Below are 27318 nucleotides of genomic sequence, written 5' to 3'. Positions count from 1 at the left end.
AGGAAACCAGCCCTGCCCGCACCTTCATCTTGGACTTCAACCCTTCAGAACTGTGAGAAAATAGACGTCTGCTGTGGAAGCCCCCAGCCTGGGAACGTCGTCATGGCAGCCCCAGCACCTCCCCTCCAGCACCGGAAAGCGTACCCTGCAGTGCCGTCCATGTTACACGGATGCTGAACTCATGGGATGTCTTTCTATCTCACGCACAGATACCAACACTTATTCCAACATGCATTACAAGTATTCAGATGGATACACAGATCTCTGGTGACCTTCAACACAGGAAGCGGGCTCAAGCCTGGAAAAAGCCCATCAGAATGAGGAGCACACTTGTTTCTGGAGTGTGTTCCTGTTTTTATTCTTAGGGGCCGGGTGTGGTGGGTGGAATGCAAAAAGACAGGAAGCATGGGCTGGTGAATTCAAGCAATCACTGGCTTTAGGAAAGAGGATTCTATTTTTTTTTTTCTTTTAATTGTGAATTCTCTTCGGATGCATAGAGTAATTAACTTGAAAAAGTTTTGATTTACAAATGAGGACTCCCTGAAAACATTTCTAAAATGCAAATACTGTAGCAAATGAAATATACATTTATATCTGAGGTGACACAAAATAATTTGCTGAGATGTCATTTTGTTCATTTTTAAATGTATGGAGGACATTTAAGTAGAAAAAAAATAATAATGGCAGATATTTAAAAGTTTAGGCAGCTGAAAATCCAGCAGGTAGAGAGAGAACATGAATATAGACTAGGACACTGCCCTAGCAACAGCATCACTGGCCGTATATCCTGTTGAAAAATATAATCCAAAAAGACTCATGCACCCCACTGTTCATTGCAGCACTACCCACAGTAGCCAGGACAGGGCAGCAACCTAGATGCCCGCCAACAGAAGAATGGATAAAGAAGATGGGGTACATATATACAGTGGAACATTACTCAGCCATAAAGAGCAAGGAAATTGGGTCACTTGTAGAGATGTGGAGGGACCTAGGGATTGTCATAGAGTGAAGTGAGTCAGAAAGAGAAAAACAAACATCATACATTAATGCTTATATGTGGAATCTAGAAAAATGGTATAGATGATCTTATTTGCAAAGCAGAACTAGAGACACAGATGTAGAGAACAAACATATGGACACCAAGGGGCGAAAGGGCGAGTGAGATGAATTGAGTGACTGGGGTTGACATATATACACTGCTATGTATAAATTAGGTAACTAATGAGAATCTACTGTAGAGCACAGGGAACTCGACTCAAGGTTCTGTGGTGACCTAAATGGAAAGGATGGAGAAGGCAATGGCACCCCACTCCAGTACTCTTGCCTGGAAAATCCCATGGATGGAGCAGCCTGGTAGGCTGCAGTCCATGGGGTCACAAAGAGTTGGACATGACTGAGCGACTTCACTTTGACTTTTCACTTTCATGCATTGGAGAAGGAAATGGCACCCCACTCCAGTGTTCTTACCTGGAGAATCCCAGGGATGGGGGAGCCTGGTGGGCTGCCGTCTATGGGGTCGCACAGAGTTGGACATGACTGAAGTGACTTAGCAGCAGCAGCAGCAAATGGGAAAGGCAATCCAAAAGAGAGAGATATAGGTATTACATACGGCTGACGCACTTTGCTGTACAGCAGAAAGCGTCACAACCTTGTGAAGCAACTATATCCCAATTTAAAAAAAGCAACATCGCCTACACGTAAGTGAAAGTCAAGGCACAAGCAGTGACACACGGGTATAAGAACTTTAGCTGGAGTCACACGGATCTAGGAGCAAACACCAGCCTCTAAGTCTAAACTGTATTCTTCCATACGTTACTTGAATTTCGATTTCTCAACTTTCAACCTGTGAAATGGGTTCATAATACCATTTTTAACTGTATGTTAAGGAATGATTAAATGAAATAATACAAATGAGTGTACACAGCTCTGAGTATCAGGGACCTAGTAAGTGCTCTGTCCTTGTGGATCGAGGTGATGGTGGGAAGAAGAGAAAGATGAGGAGGGGAAGAGGCAGAGCGAGGAAGAGTGGAGAAAGAGACAGGGCAGCTGCACAAATTCTGCCTGGACACTTGGTCCCCAAAGAGTCATTTGGGTCAAGGACTTTGTTGGTCCCAGTTGAGAATCTAACAGCAACACTGAGGGAATAAAGTGTTTAAGAAACCCAGTGGATAATTATTCATCAGCTGTAAACTGATGAGTGGACTCTGGTTATGCTGATCCTTCTCTTCTCAGTTTAATGACTTGTTAAATAATATAATTGATGACTGTTGCCTTTCTCATCAAAATGATACTGGCAGAGCCCAGGAAAGCTATTAATTTTACTTGTGTTTAGTCCTTGATTTCTATGATGAATTGGTGCTGCTCCTGATGCTGAGGGGACCCTTTAAGAGGGAAGTAAGTCAGAAAGAGAAAGACAAATATCATATATTAACACATATATGTGGAACCTAGATAGATTGTTCTGATGAACCTATGTGCAGGGCAGCAAAGGAGATGCAGACATAGGGAACAGACTTGCGGACACAGGAGGGGAAGGAGAGGTGGGGACGAATTGAGAGAGTAGCATGGAAACATATACTCTGCCATATTTAAAATTAGACAGTGGAAAATTGTTGTATGACTCAGAGAGCTCAAATTGAGTGCTCTGTGACAACGTAGAGGGTTGGGATGGGGTGGGAGGTGGGGTGGGAGGTTCAAGGAGGAGGGAACATACATATACCTATGGCCAATTCATGTTGATCTTATGGCAGAAACCAACACAATATTGTAAAGCAATTATCCTCCAATTGAAAAAATTATTTTTAATAAATGACATTAAAAAAACCATCTAAGGCCAGCATCTACCAACGAATGAGCAAAATGCCATGCTGAAATAAAGAAAGTAGAATTGGGGCTAAATAACAAGAGTCAGGCTTACCTCGTGGCTCAGCTGATAAAGAATCCACCTGCATTGTGGGAGACCTAGGTTTGATCCCTGGGTTGGGAAGATCCCCTGGAGAAGGGAAAGGCTACCCAGTCTAGTATTCTGGCCTGGAGAATTCCATGGACTGTATAGTCCATGAGGTCACAAAGCGTCAGACAGGACTGAGCGACTTTCACTTTTACTTTCAACAAGAGTCAGTCTGGAAGATCCCCTGGAGAAGTAAGTATATGGCAACCTACTCCAGTATTCTTGCCTAGAGAATTCCATGGACAGAGGAGCCTGGTGGGCTACAGTCCATAGGGTTGCAAAGAGCTGGACATGACTGAAGTGACTGACCACACACATGTGCACAAGAGTCAGTGATAAACTTAATTTAAAAAATTAAAGTGCAACTCATCACCTACCCAGGTATCAGAAACATGTTGTTTCACAGGGAGATATGTAGGAGCACATGGAAAACACATACATGGAACTGGCTTCCAGGGCCAAAGAATTGATGCTTTTGACCTGCAGTGTCAGAGAAGGCTCTTGAGAGTCCCTTGGACTGCAAGGAGATCAAACCAGTCAATCCTAAAGGAAATCAGTCCTGAATATTCATTGGAAGGTGAAACTCCAACTCTAAAGCTGAAACTCCAATTCTTTGGCCACCTGATGCAAAGAACTGACTCATTGGAAAAGACCCTGATGCTTGTAAAGACTGAGGGTGGGAGGAGAAGGGGATGACAGAGGATGAGATGGTTGGATGGCATCACCAACTCGATGGACATGAGTTTGAGCAAGTTCTGGGAGTTGGTGATGAACAGGGAAGCCTAGCATGCTACAGTTCATGGGGTCACAAAGAATTGGACACAACTGTGTGACTGCAAGGAGATCCAACCAGTCCATCCTAAAGGAAATCAGTCCTAGGTGTTCTTTGGAAGGACTGATGCTGAAGCTGAAACTCCAATATTTTGGCCACCTCATGTGAAGAACTGACTCATTGGAAAAGACTCTGATGCTGGGAGGGATTGGGGGCAGGAGGAGAAGGGGATGACAGAGGATGAGATAGCTGGATGGCATCACCGACTCGATGGACATGAGTTTGAGTGAACTCCGGGAGTTGGTGATGAATAGGAAGGCCTGGTGTGCTGTGATTCATGGGGTCACAAAGAGTCGGACATGACTGAGCCACTGAACTGAACTGAACTGAGCAACTGGACTGAACTCATGGCCCTTCAAGAGAGTTCTCCAAGTTGATCCACCTCTAAGTATCTGGGGATTGGCCACTTTTATTCTAAAAGATTGGAATGAACACTGCCCCCTGCGACAGGACAGATGGGTCACCTTACATCTTCTGTCCTTTCCATGGGCAAGTGCTGATGGGACATCACGACTGGGATGTGTTGACAGAGCTAACAAAGCTGCCCTGTGAGGAAGGGGTGCCGATAACTTTGTTTCCATGTTTGTACTGAGGTTTAATTTACATATAATCAAATGCACAGATTTTAAGTGTTTTGTTTGATGAGTTTTGACAACTGTAAGCAGTCATGTAACTACCACTCCAATCAAGAAACAGCCTGTTCCCTTCACCCCAAATATTCCTCCAGGGCCCCTCTAGTCAATTTCTCCCACCGCTTTTAGACCCACCCCTTAACACAAGGTGACCACTGACTTGATTTCTGTCACTATGAATTTGTTTAAGGCTTCCTGGTGACTCAGGCGGTAAAGAATCTGACTGCAATGCAGGAGACTCGGATTTGATTTCTGGATTAGAAAGATCTCCTGGAGAAGGGGATGGCTACCTGCTCCAATATTCTTGCCTAGAGAATTCCATAGAGGGAAGAACCTGACAGGCTACAGCCCATGGGATCACAAAGACTCAGACACGACTGAGCGACTAACTCCAACTGTGAATTTGTGTAGACTGAAAACTTTAAAATTAATGGGATCAAATGGTATCCAATCTTTCTCATGCAGCTTCTTTCGCATTGTTGTACAGTCGCTCAGTCATGTCGGATTCTGTGTGACCCCGTGGACTGCAGCACGCCAGGCTTCCCTGTCCTCCACCATCTCTCATAGCTTGCTCAAGCTCACGTCCATTGAGTTGGTGATGCCATACAACCATCTCATCCTCTGCCACCCCCTTCTCCTCTTGCCCTCAATCCTTCCCAGCATCACAGTCTTTTCCAATGAGTCAGCTTCTTACATCAGGTGGCCAAAGTATTGGAGCTTCAGCATCAGTCCTTTCAATGAATATTTAGGACTGATTTTCCTTTAAGATGGACTGGTCTGATCTCCTTGCAGTCCAAGGGATTCTCAAGAGTCTTCTCCAACACTACAGTTCAAAAGCATCAATTCTTCAGTGCTCAGCCTTCTTTACAGTTCACCTCTCACTTCCATACATGACTACTTTTGCTAGCCTAATTTTTTTCTAGACGAATATTTACTCTCCTTTGACTTATGGATATAATAAATAAAATATTCCTCTTTAAGTCTTTTTGGGGACATTTTTACTCAGCTCTCTTGAATGAATACCTAGGAGTGAAACCACTCTGTCATAGTATAGTATTGGACTTCATACAAAATCCCCAGTTATTCGAAGCATTTTCCCTATTTGACATTCCTAGCAATGACTCAGCATACAAGGTTCCAGTTGCTCTGCATTCTCATCAACACTTGGTATTGTCATCTTATTTATCTTAGCCACTGCAGTGTGTACCAAGGATGCCCATTGTTTTTTATTTTTATTTTTGATGTGGACCATTTTTAAAGTCTTTATTGAATTCATTACAATATTACTTCTGTTTTAGGTTTTTCTTTTTTTGACTGCAAAGCATGTGGGTTCTAGCTCCTCAACCAGGGATTGAACCCTACACCCTACCTTAGCAGACAAAGTCTTAATCACTGGACTGCCAAGGAAGTCCCTCCAACTCTTTTAATACTAATAAAAGCATGGTGCTCAAATCCTTATCTGGCAGTGGAAGAGACTGTCCTCTAGTACTAATAATATATCCTTGCCTGGGTAACCCCCAAGCTGGAAAATTCTCGGAAGGGCTTCCTGAATCATCTGCTAATCCATAGTACTTCCTCAACAGTAATATGGATGTGTTACTAAGGTTTTGGTGACTTAAGAGAACAGCAAAGAGGCCTTAGACATAAAATTCACTGGTTAAAAAAATCATTCTGGATTTTAGAACAGATTTGCAAAACTGCATTTTTATAGTCTATTAGAGAATGATTCCATGCCAAAATAAGTTTGAAAAATTCTGTGTATTATTTCTCTTCCTTGGTGCTTACAAGGCACATTAGCCTATTAAAAATCTCAGCAAAATGCTGCAGGAGTGAACATATTTACTTCTGTTCAAACCATTGCTTACACATTTGTCACATTTATATATATTTATATATATATAAATATATATATATATTTAAAAAAAGATACCCTGACAAATATATATATATACATATATATGTATTATATATCATCTATCAGTATTCTTCCCACAAAACATATTTTGGGAAATACTGATATAAACAGTAATGGTAAGCTTGAAGTCAGATTTCTTGGTTTTAGTTTACCGAAGTTTAACCAAGGGGAGCCTGTGAAAAAAAAATGTAGCTTGCAATTCAGGCCACAACTTGTTTGTATTTCTCTTATTTACCACAAGCCCACTGGCCAGAGGCCAAGTCTAATTCAATGCTTATTGAATCCACTGCACACGATGGGTACTCAGTAAACATTAATTATTAGTGGGAGTTGAATAAGTGAAAACGGCAATAACGATCACGATAATGCTGTATTTTCAACTTTGCCATAAACCAAAACATCTGAGAGGAATCTTGAGACAGCCTGTGAAACCCAAACACAGCTGGGCTCTCTTGTTTCCACTGGGGATGTTTCACCATGAATTGAGTAACAGTGGCTACACAGAGGAAAGCAGGTTGTCTTGGGTCATCGAGAGACGGCTGCTCAGTCTTAGAGATGAGTCCCACTGTGGGGATCTCCTGCAGTCTGCAGGAGATGGCCAACTTCACGGCTGCTCGTAGGAGGCCCCAAGGCACAATCGCCCGTGACCCTCAGGTCCTCCGTGATGAGGTGCTGCCGGGCCTGAGGTCATGACCTGCTGCCGCCTCCCACACACCACAGGGCACCCCCTTCCCGTTACCTCCTTGTTCCTGTAGCCACTGAACAAGACTTCCTCAAGAAACGATAGGCCATCAGGCCCTGGATCACAAGGTATTAGGCAGCTGAGACGACAGACGTGGCTCCAGTCTCCAAAGGGCTTTCCCACACCCACTTGCTCATTCTTCCTTTTCTCATAATGCCTCCCCATACAGACTCCCTTCCCCTCTTCTTGGCTTCCTCTCCTTTTCCCTCAGGACCCAGTTTTGTGTTGATGCCTTCCAGGAAACATCCCCTGATCCCATGAAGTCACCTGATAGAGACATGGAAATGTTTCTGAGTTGGACGAGATCTCAGAAATCTCCCAGTTGAGCGTGGCGCTAATGGTAAAGAACGTGCCTGCCAATGCAGGAGACTTAAGAGATGTGGGTTTGATCCCTAGGTCAGGAAGATCCCCTGGAGAAGAAAATGGCAACCCGCTCCAATATTCCTGCCTGGACAATCCCATGGACAGAGGAACCCGGAAGGCTACAGTCCATGGGGTCACATGGAGTTGGACATGACTGAAGTGACTTAGTACAGCAAGGCCATATATCCAAGGACACTCAGGATCAGAGACATTAAGGGTGTGGCCTCGGCTCATCACCAGGAATGGCCGTGCTTCTTATCTAAATAGATAGTAATGTGCATACCCATTTTCTAATCTGCACTTTAGCTCAGCTTTCTCACTGAGATGACTGCTATGCTTGAACAGTCCTATCCATGTTGGTATGCTTATTTCACTCTGTTGTCTCTTCAGTGCTTCCAGGATAAAATTGAAGGTAGGGACTTTGTTTTGTGTTGATCTATCTCTAGTGCCTAGAACAGTCCCTGGCACACAGCTGTTGCTCAATACCACTATTGAATGAAGGCATGAAGGATGCTGTCTGGTACTGGCATTGTTCTTGGCAGACAGGAACAGGCACTCCCTGTTCCTAGCTGCTCAAGAAATAGTAGCTGGATGATGGACAGATTAAATGTAATCCAGGAAAGAATGGGACATCCTGTTCTCAGGACCTTATTTGAGAACAAAACGCTAAGCTGTCATGTTTGGAAGGCCATCTTTCCCTCTGAGGTTATCTTGAGTCTGGTTGTGGGGTCTTGTATGAAACTGGGCGGATAAGACGCTGGGCCATGCTGGGAATGACACTTTCTGTGGAACCATGGGGGTGATGGCAGATGGCAGGACCTGCCCTCTGGTAGGATGGGCACAAGACAGAGCTGAGAGAAGGGAGCCATCTCTCTCCACTCCCAGACCACCACGGAGATGAGGCTTTTCCCTGTGGTCAAACATGAGGAAATGTTCACGTCTGCTCGAAGGTGAAGTCTATACTGACTGTCCAGGGTGCAAGGTCAGTATTCTAGAAGTATCGCAATGCCTGTTACTTTCCCCTCTCTCTAATTTTTAAAGCCAAATGCCTTCCCTTTTCACCTTCTGCTCCTCTGTCCATGTCCCTCTATAGCTTCCATGTTTTCCTTTCCCTTCCCCTGTCTGCCTTGCTGCTACCCTTTCCCTCTCCTTCCTGATTTCCCATTTCTTTGTTCAAAAAACCCCCTAAAAAAGTAAAAGGGGAGAAAAGATATTCACAGTATCCCACTGAGAGAGAACTGAAGAAAAAGAATTGCCAATGTAGAAGAGGCTTTCCCTTTCTGTTGCAATGCCGGCCGGTAGCAAATCTTTAAAAGAAACACTAACATTAATAATACATCGTTTGCTTTGTTGGAATCAATTTTACCCTGATCCAAAGGGCTTGGAATGCAAGGCACAGGCACTTGTTTATCCCGCGCTTCACAAATAGCGGGATGATGTTCCCGCCTGGCTCCTGTGAGCCTCTTTTCTCATCTGTTTTGTTTTTCCGGGTGCAAAACATTTTCAGCTGGTTGTGGAAGCGCTGGCAACCTCAGCTTCAGCCTCCTGCGAGCGGGTCCCAGCTGCCACCAGCTGTGCTCCCTGTAGGAGCCCTCCTAGCCTGGTGAGGCTTTGGGATGCTGGCCAGGCATCCTGTCCTGACTCGCCATCTGCTTTACCTCCATTGCTCACTATGGCCACCTTGGACCTTAGAAGTGTTGGTACCTGTTGCCAGCTGTCTTTCAGATCCAAGAAGATGCTCTCTCTCAGAGCTCTGTGGACGTGAGAAGGAAACTGAGTTGATGCGTGCTGGGTCTGTCTTTCCATCCAGGCACAAATTCTGCACACGCCCATGAGCTGCTACTTACAGTAAAACTGCAACAAGTATGTCTTTAAAATAGATATTTTTCCCCCTGCTTTCAGTAGCATTCACATCGCAAAAGTATGAAATAAACTTTGTTTCTTTACACAGAGTGACTTCCAGTTAAAACCGATTTTAGCGTATTTCTTTTTCTTCTATTTTTGACAGCAGAAGAAAAACAAATTTTTTTTTCTCCCCTCACTCCCCATGTTCTTTCCCTTCCTGTCTCCTTCTGGATCGATGTCAGTGAAACCCTAATAATTCTCAAAGAAGCTGGTTCCTCATGAAGAGGAGGAAAAAGGTCTTCAGCCAGCAGAGAGGAAGACAAACACCAGCATTTCCATTTTAGAAGAGATCTATGCTTTTTCTGGTAAGGAATTTAAATCCATTGTCATCGATGTGGCCATTCTATGCAAGGGTCCCAGCCAAAGACCAAACCATCTCGTTTTTTAACAAAAGCATTTGTTGCAGAAAAAAGCCTTCCTCTTTTGCTAGACAAGCACAAGACCCTGAGGTGACCGAGGGGGACAAAACTCGACACCCTAAGCTTTCTAAGAGCCTTGGGTATTTTCCTTTAGGAGAAACAAGAGGAAGCTCTTAATTGGCTTAGACTCAATGTCAGATAATCCATGCTGTGAGGAGGGAACTCAGACTCTACAGGGATCACATTTCTACTGAAAAGAATTTTCTCTCTCAAGCTCAGTGATTGTGGGCAACTTTTTTTGGTTTGTTTTCTCATAGAAAGTGTTTCTCAAAAAAAAAAAAAAAGTTTCTCTGCTGTCCTACATCACTGCCACCTCCCTGGAGTCTCCTTTGTAGCTTTATCTGGATAAGCAATTTTCATTTAGTTGATTCCAATCCACTCAGTTTCTTCCATATTTTCCATTCTGTTCCACTTTTCTCAGCAAACCTGAACTGAGCATACATCCATCAGGACCGGCCTCTGACTTTTAGGGGCTCTCAATGCGGCAGAGTGACGGGGCAATAACATTGATGTGGATGACAGTCACAGGTGAGGACAACATCAAATAGAATATGAATGTTTTAAAAGAAATGTGCAAAACATACTCCAGGGATTGAGAGGAAGAAGTTGAAACAGCTGTAGGTAGCCTGTGCAAGGAATCAGAATACAGATATTTGCTCAGAAATCAAACCCATAAACATGAAGCTTTAATCCAAGAGTGCGTCTAACGAGCTTATGTTTATCAACCCCCTTCTGGATGGCTCGGGGCAGTTGTGCCTCACACACTCACACTTTGCAAGGATAAACTCACAAGGCATTATGAAATCTGCAGTGGCATATATGGGATGATATTAGATACACTGGTTGGAAGTAAGTGTTATAAGACATCATTTAAGCTGAGTGACAGTAATCGTATCTATCTCCTTTTGTTGAGTCTCAGTTTTGTGCTGGGTGGGCTTCCCAGGTGGCTTAGTGGTAAAGAATCCATCAGCCAGTGCAGTAGACATAGGACATATGGGTTCTATCCTTGTGTTGGGAAGATCCCCTGGAGAAAAAAAGGCAACCTGCTCCTCTATTCTTGCCTGGGAAATACCATGGACAGGAGCCTGGTGGGCTATATAGTCCATGGAGTCAAAAGACTTGGACATGACTGAGTGACTGAGCATGCAAACTGTGAAGCCACAAGAGGCAGAGCCAGGAAGACTTGAAGACAGTCCAGTTCCTGAGGAAGGATGTCTTTTTAATCGAAATGTGCCTGAGTGCCCCTCCCTGTCTGAGCCCTGAAGCAGTACCTTGCAGGGCTTCTGTGTGGATGAACAGGAGGCCAGCCTCCTCTCCCCTCTGGGCTGTATGAGGGCAAGCAAACCAAGAGACGTGGAAGGGCTTCAGGGGAAGGTTTACTATATCAGTTCTGGAAGCACTTCAGGGCATCATAGGCAGGGCACATCATCTCTAAATGAGTTTTTATTTACAGCAATACTTCTGAGAAGTATCCAAATGGTGGTAAATATGTATTTTTATTTTCTGAAAATTATTTCTGATTCTTCTTATTGGGAAATAATTTGGCTTCTCCTGAGACCCCCGTTTTCCTCTTGAGATATGCAGAAAGTCAGTGGAGACACAGAAGTTTGGCTGTGAAAACTGAATCTGACCAGTTGGAGATTGTCTCTTATCAACATGGGCCAAATAGTCCCCAAGTCAGATTCTAACAGAATCTTACATCACTTAACTATGAGTTCAGAATCATGAAGATAACATCAGGAAAAGAACTGTGGGCTTTGCTACCTTCAGGGTTGGTTAATTTAGGAAACCAAGTAAAACCAAGAGTGTAGTTTAAAGCTCTACATTTCTAAGACCAAGAGAGTCTCAGTATCAAGTCATACAAGGTTACCATGATGTCTCAGATGAGGATAGGAAATTAAAGGATTTGCTACAGGAAAAAGCAAAGAGACTATCTCTGGCTAGATTAGACAGTACCTCACAGAGCCTTCCCGAATGATAGCAAGTTATCCGCCGTCCCCTCAGTGGTTACTGTGTGCTGATATCATGGATACCTTGGTTCATGGAAGCTTAGCAATGAGGCTGTGCGGGGGCTTCCTCACCCTGCAATCAAACCCCTTCTTACAAACCTTGCACCAGGAAAGCAATCACGGGCCAGTGGGCCAGGGAGGCGCTTTCCCCTAAACAACATGACAAGATCCCTAGGGGAAAATATCCTTCCTCTCTGTCCCCCTTTTCTCTTTTTCTTATCTTGAAGGCTGGCGTGGTGGCTGGAAGGGTAGTGGCCCGCCTCCAGCACTAAGGTGAAAAGACACTAGAAGGGTGTGCAGTTGCCTACCTCAGGGATAGAAAAAACATTTTTATTTCAATAATTCCATTCAAATCAAAAGAAAAAATTTGACAGCGTTACTTCAACAACATCTTAAATTCACTTTACATCACATAGAGGTTCAAGGAGAAATAAACTAGCAGATTCTGTACACGGAGTAAACAATATAACTGAAACCCTGGACACCAAGAACAACCGCCATCAGCTTAGATTCCTTCTCTTGAACGTCACAGCCCTGGTTACATCCATAGGTGTCTATATTTTTCCATCTCATCATAAATGGACTCTCACTGTGCATTCACTGTGTTCAAAGAACCACCAATCAGGACATGGATTTTTGCCACACAGCTTCAGGTTCACAATTTGTCTATTCAATTTAAGACAGAAGAATTAGATGATTTTTACCCAATAGAGAGTCTGTCAACAATGTGTAAGGACACTGCACTTGTCCAGATTACTTGGCTGTATTCATGCTCCAAATAGGAGGCTTGAATTTTCATTTTCAGTACTTTGGGAGGGAATCTGAGGAGGGTTCTGATGTTTTAAAATGATGTGGTACCAAGACGCAGGGCATTATTTTATTGGTAACACGACACCCTCCAGATTTGAAAAGGGATGGAAATTCACATTTTGAGAAAAATTAGTTGTTCCAAATCTTAGAAAAAAATGAAAGCCAGCAGAGATGGGTACGTGCTACACAAACAAATTTGAATTCAAATGTGAGGACAATTCTGATGGAGATACCACTGTGGTCCCTCTGGCGTCTTAAGCAAAAGCCGTGCTTCCAGAATTCTATGAGTCGGCTTCCCTCGTGGGGGCAGTAGTTCTTAAAGCTCAGCCAGGGACTTAGAACAGAAGGGTCAGGAAAGGGAAGGACAAAGAACAGATCTAGAGGAGGCTGCCGCAGGCCAACAGTGGAGATGGGTTGTGCCCAGCTGTGAGGGGATGCGGACAAGGCATTGCTGCTGATGGTAATCCTGGCTCCATTGAGGAAGCTGAGATGGGGGGCTTGTCTGGGGGCCAGGCATATTGCCTAAGTACCATGCCATAGTCATCCTTAAGCCTGGCACAATATGATGACTGCCCCCCAGAACAAAAGTCCACCTGCTGTCCAGGGGAGAGATGACCCAATTCAAGCTGGAAACCAGTCATCTCACACAGGTGAGCTGAACACAGGGTGGGGAACGTCAGGTGAGGCAGAATCAGTCCAGGTGTAAAAGTTCAAACTGGAGCTTGGAATGTCTCTGGTGGCCCAGTGGTTAAGAATCTGCCTGCTAACACAGAGGACATGGGTTCTATTCCTAGTCCCCAGAAGATCCCATGTGCTGTGGGCCAACTAAGCCCAAGAGTCACAACTCCTGAAGCCCACACACCTAGAGCCTGTGCTCTGCAGCAAGAGAAACCAGCACAGTGTGAAGCCCTTGCACGGCAGTGAAGACCCAGCAAGGCCAAAAATCAGTAAACAAATAAAATGAAATAAAAAACAAAACCTGGACTTTGAATTCTTGGGTTGGTCTGAATCCTGTTGGGCCACTCACTTCCCAGGTGATCTCGGGCCTCAACCCAACTGTCGATACCTTAGCATCCTTAACTGAAGCACTGGATCCAAACAATTACTATGCTATAGAGTTGTCCTGAGGATGAAGCGGGCTGGTATTCTCAAGGACAGGTTGGCACGCAGGGTGAGCTGAATTCGTGTTACCTTTTGTTTTAACTGCAGGCAGTTAGCATCAAGGTACACTCTGTCAGTGGGTAGCAAACCTATTAAAACCCTAAATCAGCATTCACAGACAGTATTCTACTTCCTGGGAAGTGGAATAGAAAGAATAAAACAGGATCTTAGATGGAGGGACCAAAAGAGCTGAAAGTGAAAGTGAAAGTCGCTCCGTTGTGTCTAACTCTTTGCCACCCCATGGACTGTCGCCCACCAGGCTCCTCTGTCCATGGAATTCTCCAGGCCAAAATACTGGAGTGGTATCTGTTCTCTTCTCCCAGTGATCTTCCCAACCCTGGGATTGAACCCAGGTCTCTTGCATTGCAGGCGGATTCTTCTGAGCCACCTGGGAAGGAAGAGCCAAAGCACAAGTCTATTGATCCTGTCTTGTCATAAAGCCACATTTGGAAAGCATCGGAGATGAAGGTATTAAGCAGTGAGATGCAGATCTGGAGTCCCTTAATTATCTCATACATCACATCAAGATTGAGTCATGATGCTGATGCTACAGTAACTAAACGGGAAAGTCAAGGTGGTGTGGGGAGTTTAGGGAAATTGTTTCCACATTAGACACCACCTGCAAGGGAGAATCCTGATTTGGTCTTATGACACCCCCACCTCACCCCCCACCTGAGATTGTCCAACTCCTCTAAAAGCTGATATTTGCAATCTTGCCTGATTGTGTTTTAAATGCATAATCTTTAGCACCATCTCCTGCAAAATCTGACTTGATAGGCCTGGGATGTGGCTGGTCATGGGTAATTGGACAAGAGTCTGAAAAATTCTTATGATCAAGCAATTTGGAAAACACATGAGGAGGAGAGGTAACCCTCCCTTAGACACGAGTCCAGAGAGCTGCTTCCCAAACCAACCTTCAACCTTCAAGGCCTTCGAAGACATTGACCACACGCACCTTTAGTCTCGCTGCCCAGTCCCTTCACAAACTGTAGATTGATGTGGAATCCTGCCTGAGGTCACAAGTGTGGGCCCTTGTGCCAAGATCATAGAAGCAGAGCCCAGAGCCAAGGTCACCTCTGAAGCTGACTGAGTCCCCTTGTAACCATTGCCAAAAGCCCCCCAGTCATCACCAGCAGGCTTCCTGACTCCTTTCTATGCAAAATGCCCATGACAGCACTCACCATATAGAACCCTAACAGATCACCTAATGCCAACCTTCCGGCAGGAATTTTGTCTGAGGCTATAAAAACTGGCCACTAACCCACAAAAAGAGTGGCTTCTCCCTGGTCTGTCAGGAGGTTGGCCCACTGCACTCCGGGGGCCCACATTATCTCTGCTCTTTGTACTTGACGAACTCATTCTGTTCTGCAGTACTCTGTGTCTGGAAATCCTTTTCCAACGTGCGTTCAGACTGCCATGACAGTTTTTCTTTTATGTATTAACTGATTTTTATTTAAACTTTTAATTTTATACTGGAATATAGCTGGTGTTTGTGATAGCTTCAGGTGCATAGCCAAGGGACTCAGCCACACAAACACAGGTATCCCTTCTCCCTCGAACTCTCCTCCCATCCAGGCTGCCACATGACCCTCAGCAGAATTCCATGTGGTTTTCTTTATCAACTGGATTTTAATTTCTGGGGCCACAGTGTGGCAGCCTGTGCTTCAGCAACGTATAAAGTCTTCCTTCCCTCGGCCTGTAGGGACTATCACCTGCCAAGCCTTCTAAGTTCAGTCCAATCCCCAGGGTCTTTTAGTCCATACCGGCCCGAGCAGCTGGACACAGGCAGAGGGACAGTGCCGTGTGCTCGGGGGGAGGGTGTGGCTGACTCCAGCAGAAATGATCTCAGCGTCACGTGACTGCACTGGTTCCTATCACGAGCCATGCTTTTCACCTGCACCTTTATCCACGCCCAGTCTCCCCATCAACACTGTGCTTCTAGAAAGAGGCCATCCATTTACAGCAACAGAGTGGGCAAAGGCATCTACTGGGTGGATGCCTTTAACAAACTCCTTGTGAATTATGCTTGCCTGGTCTTCGTGTTGAAGGGTTAGGAGGGAGAAGACACTCATTTCATATTTGGTTATATCCTGAAGATGCACAAATGATTTCAGGAAATCTGTTTCCAAGTGCTTTAGACTCTAGGGAAGGAAAACAAAGAAAATCTAGGAGAGGGGATGTGGATTGTTAAATGAGATCACAGAGGAGAGGACAGTACTTAAACCAGACCCAACTGATTTGCCTTTTTATTAGAACCACTCTGTGGTGATGTAAGACAGACACTGTTTGTGGAACTAGGCCAGCGATCTGTTACCCTGACCTCCTGCATTTCCTGGCCAATACCCAGTTGTTCAAACTGCTTTGAATCACTTGCTCCATCTCCATCTGCCATAGGCTCCTTTCCACCCGTCATGTGGTCTTTCTATTCTTACACTTGCTCTTCTTTTTGGTAAATTTCCATTTTTCAGCCCCTCCCTTCCTCACCCTTCCCTCTTTAAAATCCAGTTGCCTCATCCTGCCCCTCCCTATGTGCCTCTTCTTCTGCAGGGTTTCGCCGTCACAAGCCCCCTGTGTCTGCATCTTCTGCCTCTGTTTTGGGTCCCTTTTCCCTCCTGCCCCAACCTCCTCTTGCTTCTGTAAGCTCCAGCTCTCCCTGATACCCTCGTGGTTGTTCTCCTCAGAACGCAGAGGGCTGACAGAATGGGGACACTGAATACAGTGACGATAATGTCAGCAGCTCAGGGGAGAAAAATGAAAAGAGGAAAAATGGAAAAAAAAAAAAAAGCCACAGGTTTTAATTAGATATCCATGCCACTGACTCACACTTAATATGCAAATTTTTAGCCCTTTCATTGTTAAGTGAAATGAGAGTTTTATTTAAATGTAAAAATGGCTGGGAGATGAGGAAGGGTAATTAAGTAGCACAGAAACCAGAAGAAACGTAAGCCTATGCTTCATGACGCCTGTAATAACACAGGAAAGCGCAAGGATCCGGCTTTATGCAGGGAGTGAAGAGCCAGAGCTTAACACAACTCCACTGCTGCTGCTGCTGGCGCTGATGATCCATTTGTACCTGTGTGCGTGGACTCCGGTTCAGAGGTCAGATCATATCTGACCGTCATAGCAGTGGTTCTAAGGAATGGAGGGGGCTGGTTAATTGGCTCCATTGTACAGATGAGAGCTAGAGGCTCAGAAGTTGTAATGGCTTCTTCAAGATCGAGTCGGTAAATAGAATCACCTGGGGATATTTCTCCTACTCTGCACGGCCAGAATTGGGATCTCAGCACTAATGAAAAAGGCTGGATTACAGAGATGAGGTAAAGAACCTGAGCTATAAAAAGTAATGTTTGTACCTCCATTTGCGGGTGACATTTAATTGTAACTTTGGGGAATAAGCCTGGTGGCAGGAAAATTGCTACCCTACCTCAAAGTTTCTCTGTGTTATTGTTAGTGCATTGAACCACTGTAGTACTTGAAAAACTATAATCCGAAGCATTCATGGTGGTAGTAATTACCATTACTTCTCCTGCGAGGATGCATTGATCATCTATGCATTGTCAGGAAATGTGCATTTCACTGTCTCCTCTACTGCATACAATGCTTTAATTATAAGAGCACAAATTTATTAGCAAATAGAATCAAACAATACATTCAACAGGTAAAATGTTCCTGAAATTAATTCCAAGAATAAAAGGTGTGCCAATATTATGTGTGAAGTTATAGAAATACTTGAAAGAATAAATAAAAATTGTACATTTGTATATGATCTCTCAATAAGTGAGATCTCACTGCAAATTGAAAGGAGCATCACTATTAATGGAAAAACCTGGAGGCGATTGCATGAAAGCAGAAATAAGACATGGGCTTCCTGTTATAACTGTCAAAAAATTCTAACCAATGCAATGAGACAGGAAAATAAATTAAAAACTACATAAAGAATAAGACAAAACCCATCTTTACTTAAAACTGATAAGATTGTCTTAGTAAGCAAAGGTAATTCATATTTTATTTGAAGAATTGAAGGAAATACAGATGTGTTGGATTTTTTTTTTTTTTTTAGCAATGAAGCATGCTAAAGATGAAAAAGTATCTTTTATGTACCCTTGTTAAGGACAAGAAGAGATATCTGGTTCAAAACTGTCTTTGATTTTAATTTAGAAAAAAAATGTACCAAAGTAGAAAACTCAAATGCATTCTCTTCACTTCTTACTAAAATAAATTATAAAAGTTTAGAAAAAAATAATGATATATTTTTAGGAAAACTAAGATTGAAGAACAATTTCTTAAAATTAACTAGAAATTGATGCTACTTATAAGGAAAGTTGAGCTGGACTGAATAGAGATATTTTCCAATCATGACAAAACTTATCCTTATGAAACATGATTACAAAAGAGGAAAGAAAAAAGTATACATCATCTTTACTCTCTGTCTCCTTAGATAACAAGGCTTCACCCAAGGGAGGACTGAGCAGCCATTACTAATATGGCTAAATGAAAGGATGCACTGGTTAGTTATCTACTGCTTACTAACAAGTTACCTTAACACTCAGTGGCTTAAAACAGTAAATATTTATAATCTCACACCATTTTTCTTGAGAGTCCCTTGGACTGCAAGGAGATCCAACCAGTCCATTCTAAAGGAGATCAGTCCTGGGTGTTCATTGGAAGGACTGATGTTGAAGCTGAAACTCCAATACTTAGGCCACCTGAGGCGAAGAGCTGACTCATTGGAAAAGACCCTGATGCTGGGAAAGATTGAGGGCAGAAGGAGAAAGGGACGGCAGAGGATGAGATGTTTGGATGGCATCGATGACTCAGTGGCATGGGTTTGGGTGAACTCCAGGAGTTGGTGATGGACAGGGAGGCCTGGCGTGCTGCGGTTCATGGGATTGCAAAGAGTCGGACACGACTGAACTGAACTGAACTGAACTGAACCCTTTTTGTAAGTCAGGAATTTAAGAATCGCTTAACTAGGTGGTTCTGACTCAGCGTTTTTCATGAGGCTGATGTCAGGGCATCGCTTGAGGCTGAATCACCTGCAGGCTCGACTGGGGCAGGAGGATCTGCTCCCAAGGTGACTCGGTTATGTGCCTGGCAAGTCAGTACTTGATGAGGCAGGACCTGACCCCATGACCTCGTGTTATGGCTGCCTGCATTCCCTCAGAATCAGCTGTCCAAGAGAGAGACGAGAAACAGAGCAGAGGTATCTGTATGACAGCCTTGCGGGTCACACGCCGCCTCTCAGGTGTATGCTGCGGTCACAAGGCCAGTGCTCATGCAATGTGGACACGAATATTAGAAGGAGGAGAGCACTGGGGCCTCTAGGAGGCTAGCTACCATACTAGATTATCTAAGATAGCACAATGGACTTGCAATACCAGCGCAGCTTCAAAGCTGATCAGCAGATACCTATTCCTGCACCCGCATTTATGCAACTTTGTCCATCATGACTGTGTATCAGAAATTCCAGAGGACGATGGAAAAAGCACCATTTCAATAAAGCAGACATGTAACAGGGAGAAGCGAGTAAGATGCTGGGAAATGAACCAAGAGCTTGACACCTCCATATACATTTCAGGAATAGAACTAAAAGGGCATCCAAACATTATCCAGAGGCAGAGGGTCAGGGCAAGGAGGTGTCTGCTTACCACAAGATTGTACCATTTTTCTTCCTCTATGTTGGATGTATGTGTGTGTGCTCAGTCCTGTCCAACTCTTTGCAACCCTATGGACTGTTGTAGCCCACCAGGCTCCTCTGTCCATGGGATTTTCCAGGCAAGGATACCGGAACGGGTTGCCATTTCCTATGTACCCTTTATTCAGTGTCCCCCAGTGGAAGATTGTACCATTTTTTGAGAGTACATACTGAAAGAATGTTGCAAAAAAAAAAAAAAAAAGACACAAGAATTTCAGGAAGAGTGTACTTTAAAAATTGCTTCCATTATACAACATTGTGTATGCACTTAATGCTACTGAAGTATACACTTAAAATGACTAAAATATAAGATTTATGCTATGTATATTTTATCAAAATTAAAACAAAATTGATTCCCAGGACCCTAGTAAAATTTTTAAAAAACTGTCTAGCAACCTCAAAAGATGGCCTCATTAAAGGACTTACGGAGGCAAAGCTGAAAAATAATGCCATAAGGTCTGAGAAGGAAAGTTAACAAGATGAATTCAGAAGTCCAAGAAGGTAGATAAGGAAAACGAGCAAGGGGGCTTAAAACAACAATGAAATGTAAAATCTACATTGGGCTTAGAACACACGAGATGTGAAAGTTCAGAAAACCAAATCAATGATATAAAGTCCAAAGCTGAGAAGCTCTCCCAGGATATATAGAAAAAGACAAATAGAAGAATTTAATGAGAAAGAGGGAACCAAAAAAAAGATGACGGATATGAAGAAAGGGAGTAGAGAGTCAACTTGGGTATAATTAGTGTTCCTCAGAACAAACTGCACAGAACCAACAATCGAGTTTTCAGTAAATACTCAGTTCCTTGTGCTTGATCAAGGGAGCCCCAGACTTCCCTGGTGGCTCAGATGGTAAAGAACCTACCTGCAATGCAGGAGACCCAGGTTCAATCCCTGGGTTGAGAAGATCCCCTGACCCAGGAAATGACAACCCACTCCAGTATTCTTACCTGGAGAATTCCACGGACAGAGAGCCTGGAGGGCTACCATCCATGGGGTCGCAAAGAGTTGGACACGGCCGAGTGACTAACACTCTCACTTTTCACACAAGAGGAGGAATTGAGCACAAGACCCATGTCCACATCTCAGGAAAGAGCTTTAAACCCAAAGATAAAGACAGGAATGTGTTCATACCTCGAAGCAGCAAATGAATTAGCCATAAAATTCCGAGACTTGGAAAAGGCCTCAGTGTTCTGCCTTCCAAATGCCAAATATTGATCTAAGGAGACAGTAATACAGGAATTTTGAGGATAAAGATGGTGACCTTTGGGTTTCATACTCAGAAAAGATGCCAAGTTACACTTGGTGGCAACAAAAAGGTCTTCCTAGACGTCTGCTCCTTGAAGGATGCTGTGCATTTATTACTGGATTTCCAGCACCTGCTACAGCTGCTGTTGCAAAACAGATTTTCAATAGATATTTATCACATGAAAGAAGAAATATATCAACAATCAGAAAATACAGCATTCACACATCTTTTTGGTGTGCTTGTTAAAATGTATTCTAAACAACTTTGGGAGGAAACAATGGGACAGATTGACAAATGGAACCTACAAGGCATTCATGAAAGGAGTAGTGGGAACTGGGTTTTAAAGAGACGAGGCTGCAGAATTGCAATAAATCAGACAATCAAGCTAACCGAGAGTACAAATGTCACAATACACATAGTCTTGGATTATAAGTTCAAAATGTGACTTTGATAAAGCCTCAGAGTGTTGAGGCAGGATGAGGTTGGCGGGGGAGGGGGTGGGGGGGTGGGTGGCTCCTGCAAGTCTCGTCTCAAATAGGAGCACAAGAGAAAGCATTTTGCTTGGCCTGAATAATTAGAGTCACATAGGTTAAAAACACTTCTGGGAAACCTACATGTAAGTACCAGGATGAATAGAAGCATGATATATTCATTTCACAAAAACTATAGAGGATAAAAGGGGAAAAATGTATTTCAAAGAGCACAAAGTATAAGACACAGAGACTATGAGACAGAACAAAAGCAGAAAACAAAAAGATGACAAGGAACAAACACATCAGCTCTAATAATACCTGCAAGTGGGTTAAACTCCCTATTAAGAAGAAAGGCTCAGAGTGGATTAAAAAAAAAGAAGAAAGCACAATACATTTCAGTTCTGTTTATAAAAGATATACCTAATCAGAATAATACAAGTGTTTTTTCTAAAGATGAGGAAATGACTTTTAGTATTAAAAATCAAAGCAATAAATATAATATTAATGTCAGATAATGTTGAATGCAAGATTAAAAACATTAAATTCTGAAAAAGGGTCACTTATATAAAGGGAACAACTCATAGGGAAGCTTTAATTATTTTCAAACTTCATGAATGATATATATAAAGCAAAAAATATTGGAAATCCATGAAAACATAATATAAAATCTGGCAGTATTCACTTTAGTATTTGAAATAGCTCAGCTGAAATTCCATCACCTCCACTGGCTTTGTTTGTAGTGATGCTTTCTAAGGCCCACTTGACTTCAGACCCCTGGATATCTGGCTCTAGGTGAGTGATCACACCATCGTGGTTATCTGGGTCATTAAGATACTTTTGTAAAATTCTTCTGTGTATTCTTGCCACCTTTTCTTAATATCTTCTGCTTCTGTTGGAGAAGGCAATGGCAACCCACTCCAGTACTCTTACCTGGAAAATCCCACGGATGGAGGAGCCTGGTAGGCTGCAGTCCATGAAGTTGCTAAGGGTCTGTCACGACTGAGCGACTTCACTTTCACTTTTCACTTTCATGCATTGGAGAAGGAAATGGCAACCCACTCCAGTGTTCTTGCCTGGAGAATCCCAGGGACGAGGGAGCCTGGTGGGCTGCTGTCTATGGGGTCGCACAGAGTTGGACATGACTGAAGTGATTTAGCAGCGGCAGCAGCAGCTTCTGTTAGGTCCATACCATTTCTGTCCTTTGTTGTACTTATCTTTGCATGAAATATTCCCTTGGTATCTCTGATTTTCTTGAAGAGATCTCCAGTCTTTCCCATACTATTGTTTTCCTCTAATTCTTTGAATTGATCACTGAGGAAGGCTTTCTTATCACTTCTTGCTATTCTTTTGAACTCTGCATTCAGATCGGTTTACTTTTCCTTTTTTCCTTTGCCTTTAGCTTCTCTTCTTTCCTCAGCTATTTGTATGGCCTCCTCAGACAACTATTTTGCCTTTTTGCACTTGTTTTTCTTGGGGAATTTCTAGATCACTGCCTCCTGTATAATGTCATGACCCTCCATCCATATTTCTTCAGGCACTCTGTCTATCAGATCTAGTCCCTTGATTTATTTGTCACTTCCACAGTATAATAATAAGGGATTTCATTCATGTCATACCTGAATGATCTAGTGGTTTTCCCTACTTTCTTCAATTTCAGTCTGAATTTAGCAGTAAGGAGTTCATGATCTGAGCCACAGTCAGCTCCTAGTCTTGTTTTTGCTGACTGTATAGAGCTTCTCTGTCTTTGGCTGCAAAGAATATAATCAATGTGATTTCTGTGTTGACCATCTAAAGACATCTAATGATGCTGTTAAAGTGATGCATTCAATGTGCCAGCAAATTGGGAAAACTCAGTAGTGCCCACAGGACTGGAAAAGGTCAGTTTTCATTCCAATCCCAAAGAAAGGCAATGCCAAAGAATGTTCAAACTACCACACAATTGCACTCATCTCACACGCTAGCAAAATAATTCTCAAAATTCTATAAGTGAGGCTTCAACAGTACATGAACCAAGAACTTCCAGATGTTCAAGCTGAATTTAGAAAAGGCAGAGGAACCAGAGATCAAATTGTCAACATCTGCTGGATCATAGAAAAAGCAAGAGTTCCAGAAAAACATCTACTTCTGATTTATTGACTATGTCAAAGCCTTTGACTGTGTGGATAACAACAAACTAGAAAATTCTTAAAGAGATGGGAATACCAGACTACCTTACATGCCTCCTGAGAAATCTGTGTGCAGGTCAAGAAGCAACAGTTAGAACGGGACATGGAACAATGGACTGGTTTGTTCCAAATCCAACTCCATTATTCCAACTCCAGTTGGGAAAGGAGTTAGCTTATTTAACTTATGTGTAGAGTACATCTTGTGAAATACCAGACTGGATGAAGTACAAGCTGGAATCAAGATTGCCAGGAGAAATATCAATAAACTCAGATATGCAGATGACACCACCCTTATGGCAGAAAGAGAGAGGAACTAAAGAGCCTCTTGATGAAGTGAAAGAGGAGAGTGAAAAAGCTGGCTTAAAACTCAACATTCACAAAACTAAGATTATGGCATCTGGTCCCATCACTTCATGGCAAATAGATGGGGAAACACTGGAAACAGTGAGAGACTTTATTTTTGGGGGCTCCGAAATCACTGCAGTTGGCGACTGCAGCCATGAAATTAAAAGACGCTTGCTCCTTAGAAGAAAAGCTGAGTGACCTAGACAGCATATTAAAAGCAGAGACATTACTTTGCTGTCAAAAGTCCATCTAGTCAAAGCTATGGTTTTTCCAGGAGTCATGTATGGATGTGAGAGTTGGACTATAAAGAAAGCTGAGCATTGAAGAATTGATGCTTTGAGTTGTGGTGTTGGAGAAGACTCTTGAAAGTCCCTTGGATTGCAAGGAGATCAACCCAGTCAATCCTAAAGGAAATCAGTCCTGAATATTCATTGGAAGAACTGATGCTGAAGCCAAGACTCCAATACTTTGGCCACCTGATGCGAAGAACTGACTCATTGGAAAAGACCCTGATGCTGTGAAAGTTTGAAGGCAGGAGGAGAGGGGGATGATAGAGGATGAGATGGTTGGATGGCATCACCGACTCGATGGACGTAAGTTTGCATATGCTCTGAGAGTTGGTGATGGACAGGGAGGCCTGGTGTGCTACAGTTCATGGGGTCACAAAGAGTCAGACAGGACTGAGCAACTAAACTGAACTGAACTGAACTGATTATTCACTTTGGGTTTTATAAACTTTGAGGAAGCCAACAATTCAGTATGGTTATACACAAACTGAATAATAAAATTATCTCTGTGTATGGATATACATCTATAGTATATGATATTAATGGAATAGTTTTTATACAGTGCTATAGTAATGGAAATTACTATTTTCCAAAGATTGGAAAAGCATTTGGAAATGTCTTGTAAAGTTAAGTGTAACTTTATCAATTCTACTCTTAAGTATATACCCAAGAGAATAAAAAATACATGTCCATGAGAAGACCAGGTACATAGAAGCTTTACTCATAATAGTCAAAAAGTAGAAACAATCATTGTGCATTAACTGGCAAATAAGCAGGCAAATAGCAGTATATTCATATAATGGAACACCACTTAGCAACAACAACACTTATACAGAAAAACATGAATGAGACACAAAAGCTGAGTGAAAGCAGACTGAAATAAAAATACATGGTCTCAGATTGTATAAATTTTGTATATTTTTCTAGAATATAAATATGTTGTGTATTCTGTGTGCTTATGAAACTCTAGAGAAAAGTCTAGTACATAGCAGCTGAAAGAAGGTCAGTGTTTGTCTCAAGTTGGGATGGAGATAAGATTTGGGTATGAAAATAAGGAGACTTTTTGAATTGAAGGGAACATGCTGTGTCTTAATTAAGGTGGTGGTTATAGGCATGTATACATTTGTCAAAATTCACTAGTTATAGCTGGAGGAGGAAATGGCAACCCACTCCAGTATTATTGCCTGGAGAATCCCATGGACAGAGGAGCCTGGCGGGCTACCGGCCATGGGACCACAGAGTCAGACAAGACTGAGTGACTGGCATGTATACACCAGTTATGGAGGGATCTGGAGGGTATTATGCTAAGTGAAACAGGTCAAGCCAAGACAAATGCTGTCTGATCTTACTTATATGGAGAATCTAAAATACTAAAAAAAAATCACAACTCATAGAAAGTTATCAGATTTGTGGTTACCAGAGGTGGGTGGGTGGGAGATTGGATGAAGATGGTCAAACGGTGCAAACTTCCAGTTATAAGATAAGTAAGTGCTGAGGAAGTAGTGTGCAACTTGGTGACTATAGCTAACACTGCTGTGTGGTGTGTTTGAAAGTTGCTAAGAGAGTAGATGGTAAAAGCTCTCTTTATGAGAAAAAACAAATCTAGGTAAAGGAGGGGACGAGTGTTAACTAGACTTACTGTTGTGATCTATGCACATCCTTGTGCTGTATACCTTAAAATTATTCAGTGTTTTATGTTAATTATAGCTCAATAAAGTTGGGAGAAAAAACCCTCACTGGTCCACATGGCAAATGCGTGCATTTTATTTTACATAAGTTATAAAAACACAAAAATTGGCTTTTTAAAAAAGACCATGTCCTTACCTTCTATTCACTGTCCATTCATCAGCTTACGATTTGCCTTCCACATCCTACATAAACCTCATCTCATGTCAGTGCCATGTGGACAGAAATACATACATACATATATAACGAAGTATAGATGTTGAATTGGTTCTGAGACTTTGTGTTGCTCAGGATAATGAGTAGAGCTGCAGAATCAGGAGTTAGCAAGCTAGGTCAATTTACCTTAGAAAGTTAAGCTACCATTGGACCAAGAGAAGATAGATATATAGATTAGGTAAGAAAGCAGAGATCTGATGGCCTAGAGCAGTGATCCTCAACATTTTTGGCACCAGGGACCGATTTCATGGAAGATAATTTGTCCATGGACCAGGGGTGGGGGAGATGGTTTCAGGATGATTCAAATGCATTACGTTTATTGTGCACTTTACTTCTACTGTTATTACATCAGCTCCATTCAGATTGCTAGTCATTAGACCCTGGAGGTTCAGGACCCCTGATCTAGGGTTTTCATTAGATATAGCGAAAAGACAGGCAAAAACATCATTCAACTATTTTACTAGCTGTTATATAACACTTGTTGGGACCACTTTGAAAGATTTTGGTAAAGAGTTAGCTTGTCTTAAAATATGTTTATTCTCTTCTTGTGACCAACCTTGATTCCTTGTAATGCAAAGTTATAGTCGGGCCAGCTACAAGTGGTCCTAAATTTTATTCAGCTTACAAAAATTTCACTTGCTAAGCCCCAGCAACACTAGGCTGCTTATACATTCCCAATTACACCATGTAAATTCTTCGGTCTCTCAGTCGTGTCCAGTTCTTTGTGACTCCATGGACTGCAGCATGCCAGGCTTCCCTGTCCTTCACCATCTCCCTGAGTTTGCTCAAACTTATGTCCATCGAGTTGGTGATGCCATCCAACCATTTCATCCTCTGTCATCCCTTCTCCTCCTGCTTTCAATCATTCTCAGCATCAGGGTTTTTTCCAATGAGTCAGTTATTCACATCAGGTGGCCAAAATATAGGAGTTTCAACTTCAGCATCAGTCCTTCCAATGAATATTCAGGACTGATTTCCTTTAGGATTGACTGGTTTGATCTCCTTGCAGTCCAAGGGACTCTCAAGAGTCTTCTCCAACACCACAGTTCAAAAGCATCAATTCTTCTGCGCTCAGCTTTCTTTATAGTCCAACTCTCACATCCATACATGGCCACTGGAAAAACCATAGCTTTGTCTAGATGGACCTTGGTCAGCAAAGTAATGTCTCTGTTTTTTAATATGCTGTCTAGGTTGGTCATGTAAGTTCTTATTTCTACATTTTTTTTTTATTTTGCTGACTTTCACCAGCTGGGATATTCTTCTCCTCCACCTCACTCATATTGTTCCCTTTCCTTTGACTAAACTCTGACCGATTTTTGAGTCATATTGGTAGTCACCTCTTCAGGAGGCCATCCCTGGTTCTCCCATATTTCCCAGTTGGATGAAATGATCCTGTTCTGTGAACACACATGCACCATATTGTGCTGTAACTATATATTACTATGCCTGCGAATTTTACTAAAT

At 42.7% G+C, this 27318-nt stretch overlaps 1 protein-coding gene and 1 long non-coding RNA gene across 11 annotated transcripts in view; one reads left to right on the top strand and one right to left on the bottom strand.

Annotated features, from left to right (window-relative positions):
- The window catches only part of OPCML (opioid binding protein/cell adhesion molecule like), a 1072271-nt gene that overhangs the window by 73093 nt on the left and 971860 nt on the right, over positions 1-27318 (bottom strand). The gene's annotated exons all lie outside the window — the stretch shown is intronic.
- The window catches only part of LOC102397638, a 37017-nt gene continuing 17686 nt past the window's right edge, over positions 7988-27318 (top strand). Inside the window, exons 1-4 of one of the 7 annotated variants that reach the window (XR_006551385.2) lie at positions 7988-8416; positions 9149-9297; positions 9446-9644; positions 10180-10286. This is a non-coding gene — a long non-coding RNA (uncharacterized LOC102397638). Of the gene's footprint in view, positions 8417-9148; positions 9298-9442; positions 9645-10179; positions 10287-13371; positions 14035-14107; positions 18379-27318 lie in introns of those variants that run through there. The other 6 variants (XR_006551382.2, XR_006551386.2, XR_006551384.2 and 3 more) reach the window with 6 other exon arrangements.

Source organism: Bubalus bubalis, chromosome 5, assembly GCF_019923935.1.
Source record: "Bubalus bubalis isolate 160015118507 breed Murrah chromosome 5, NDDB_SH_1, whole genome shotgun sequence".
Taxonomy (NCBI): Eukaryota; Metazoa; Chordata; class Mammalia; order Artiodactyla; family Bovidae; genus Bubalus; species Bubalus bubalis.
This window is presented reverse-complemented; position numbering and strand designations above follow the sequence as displayed.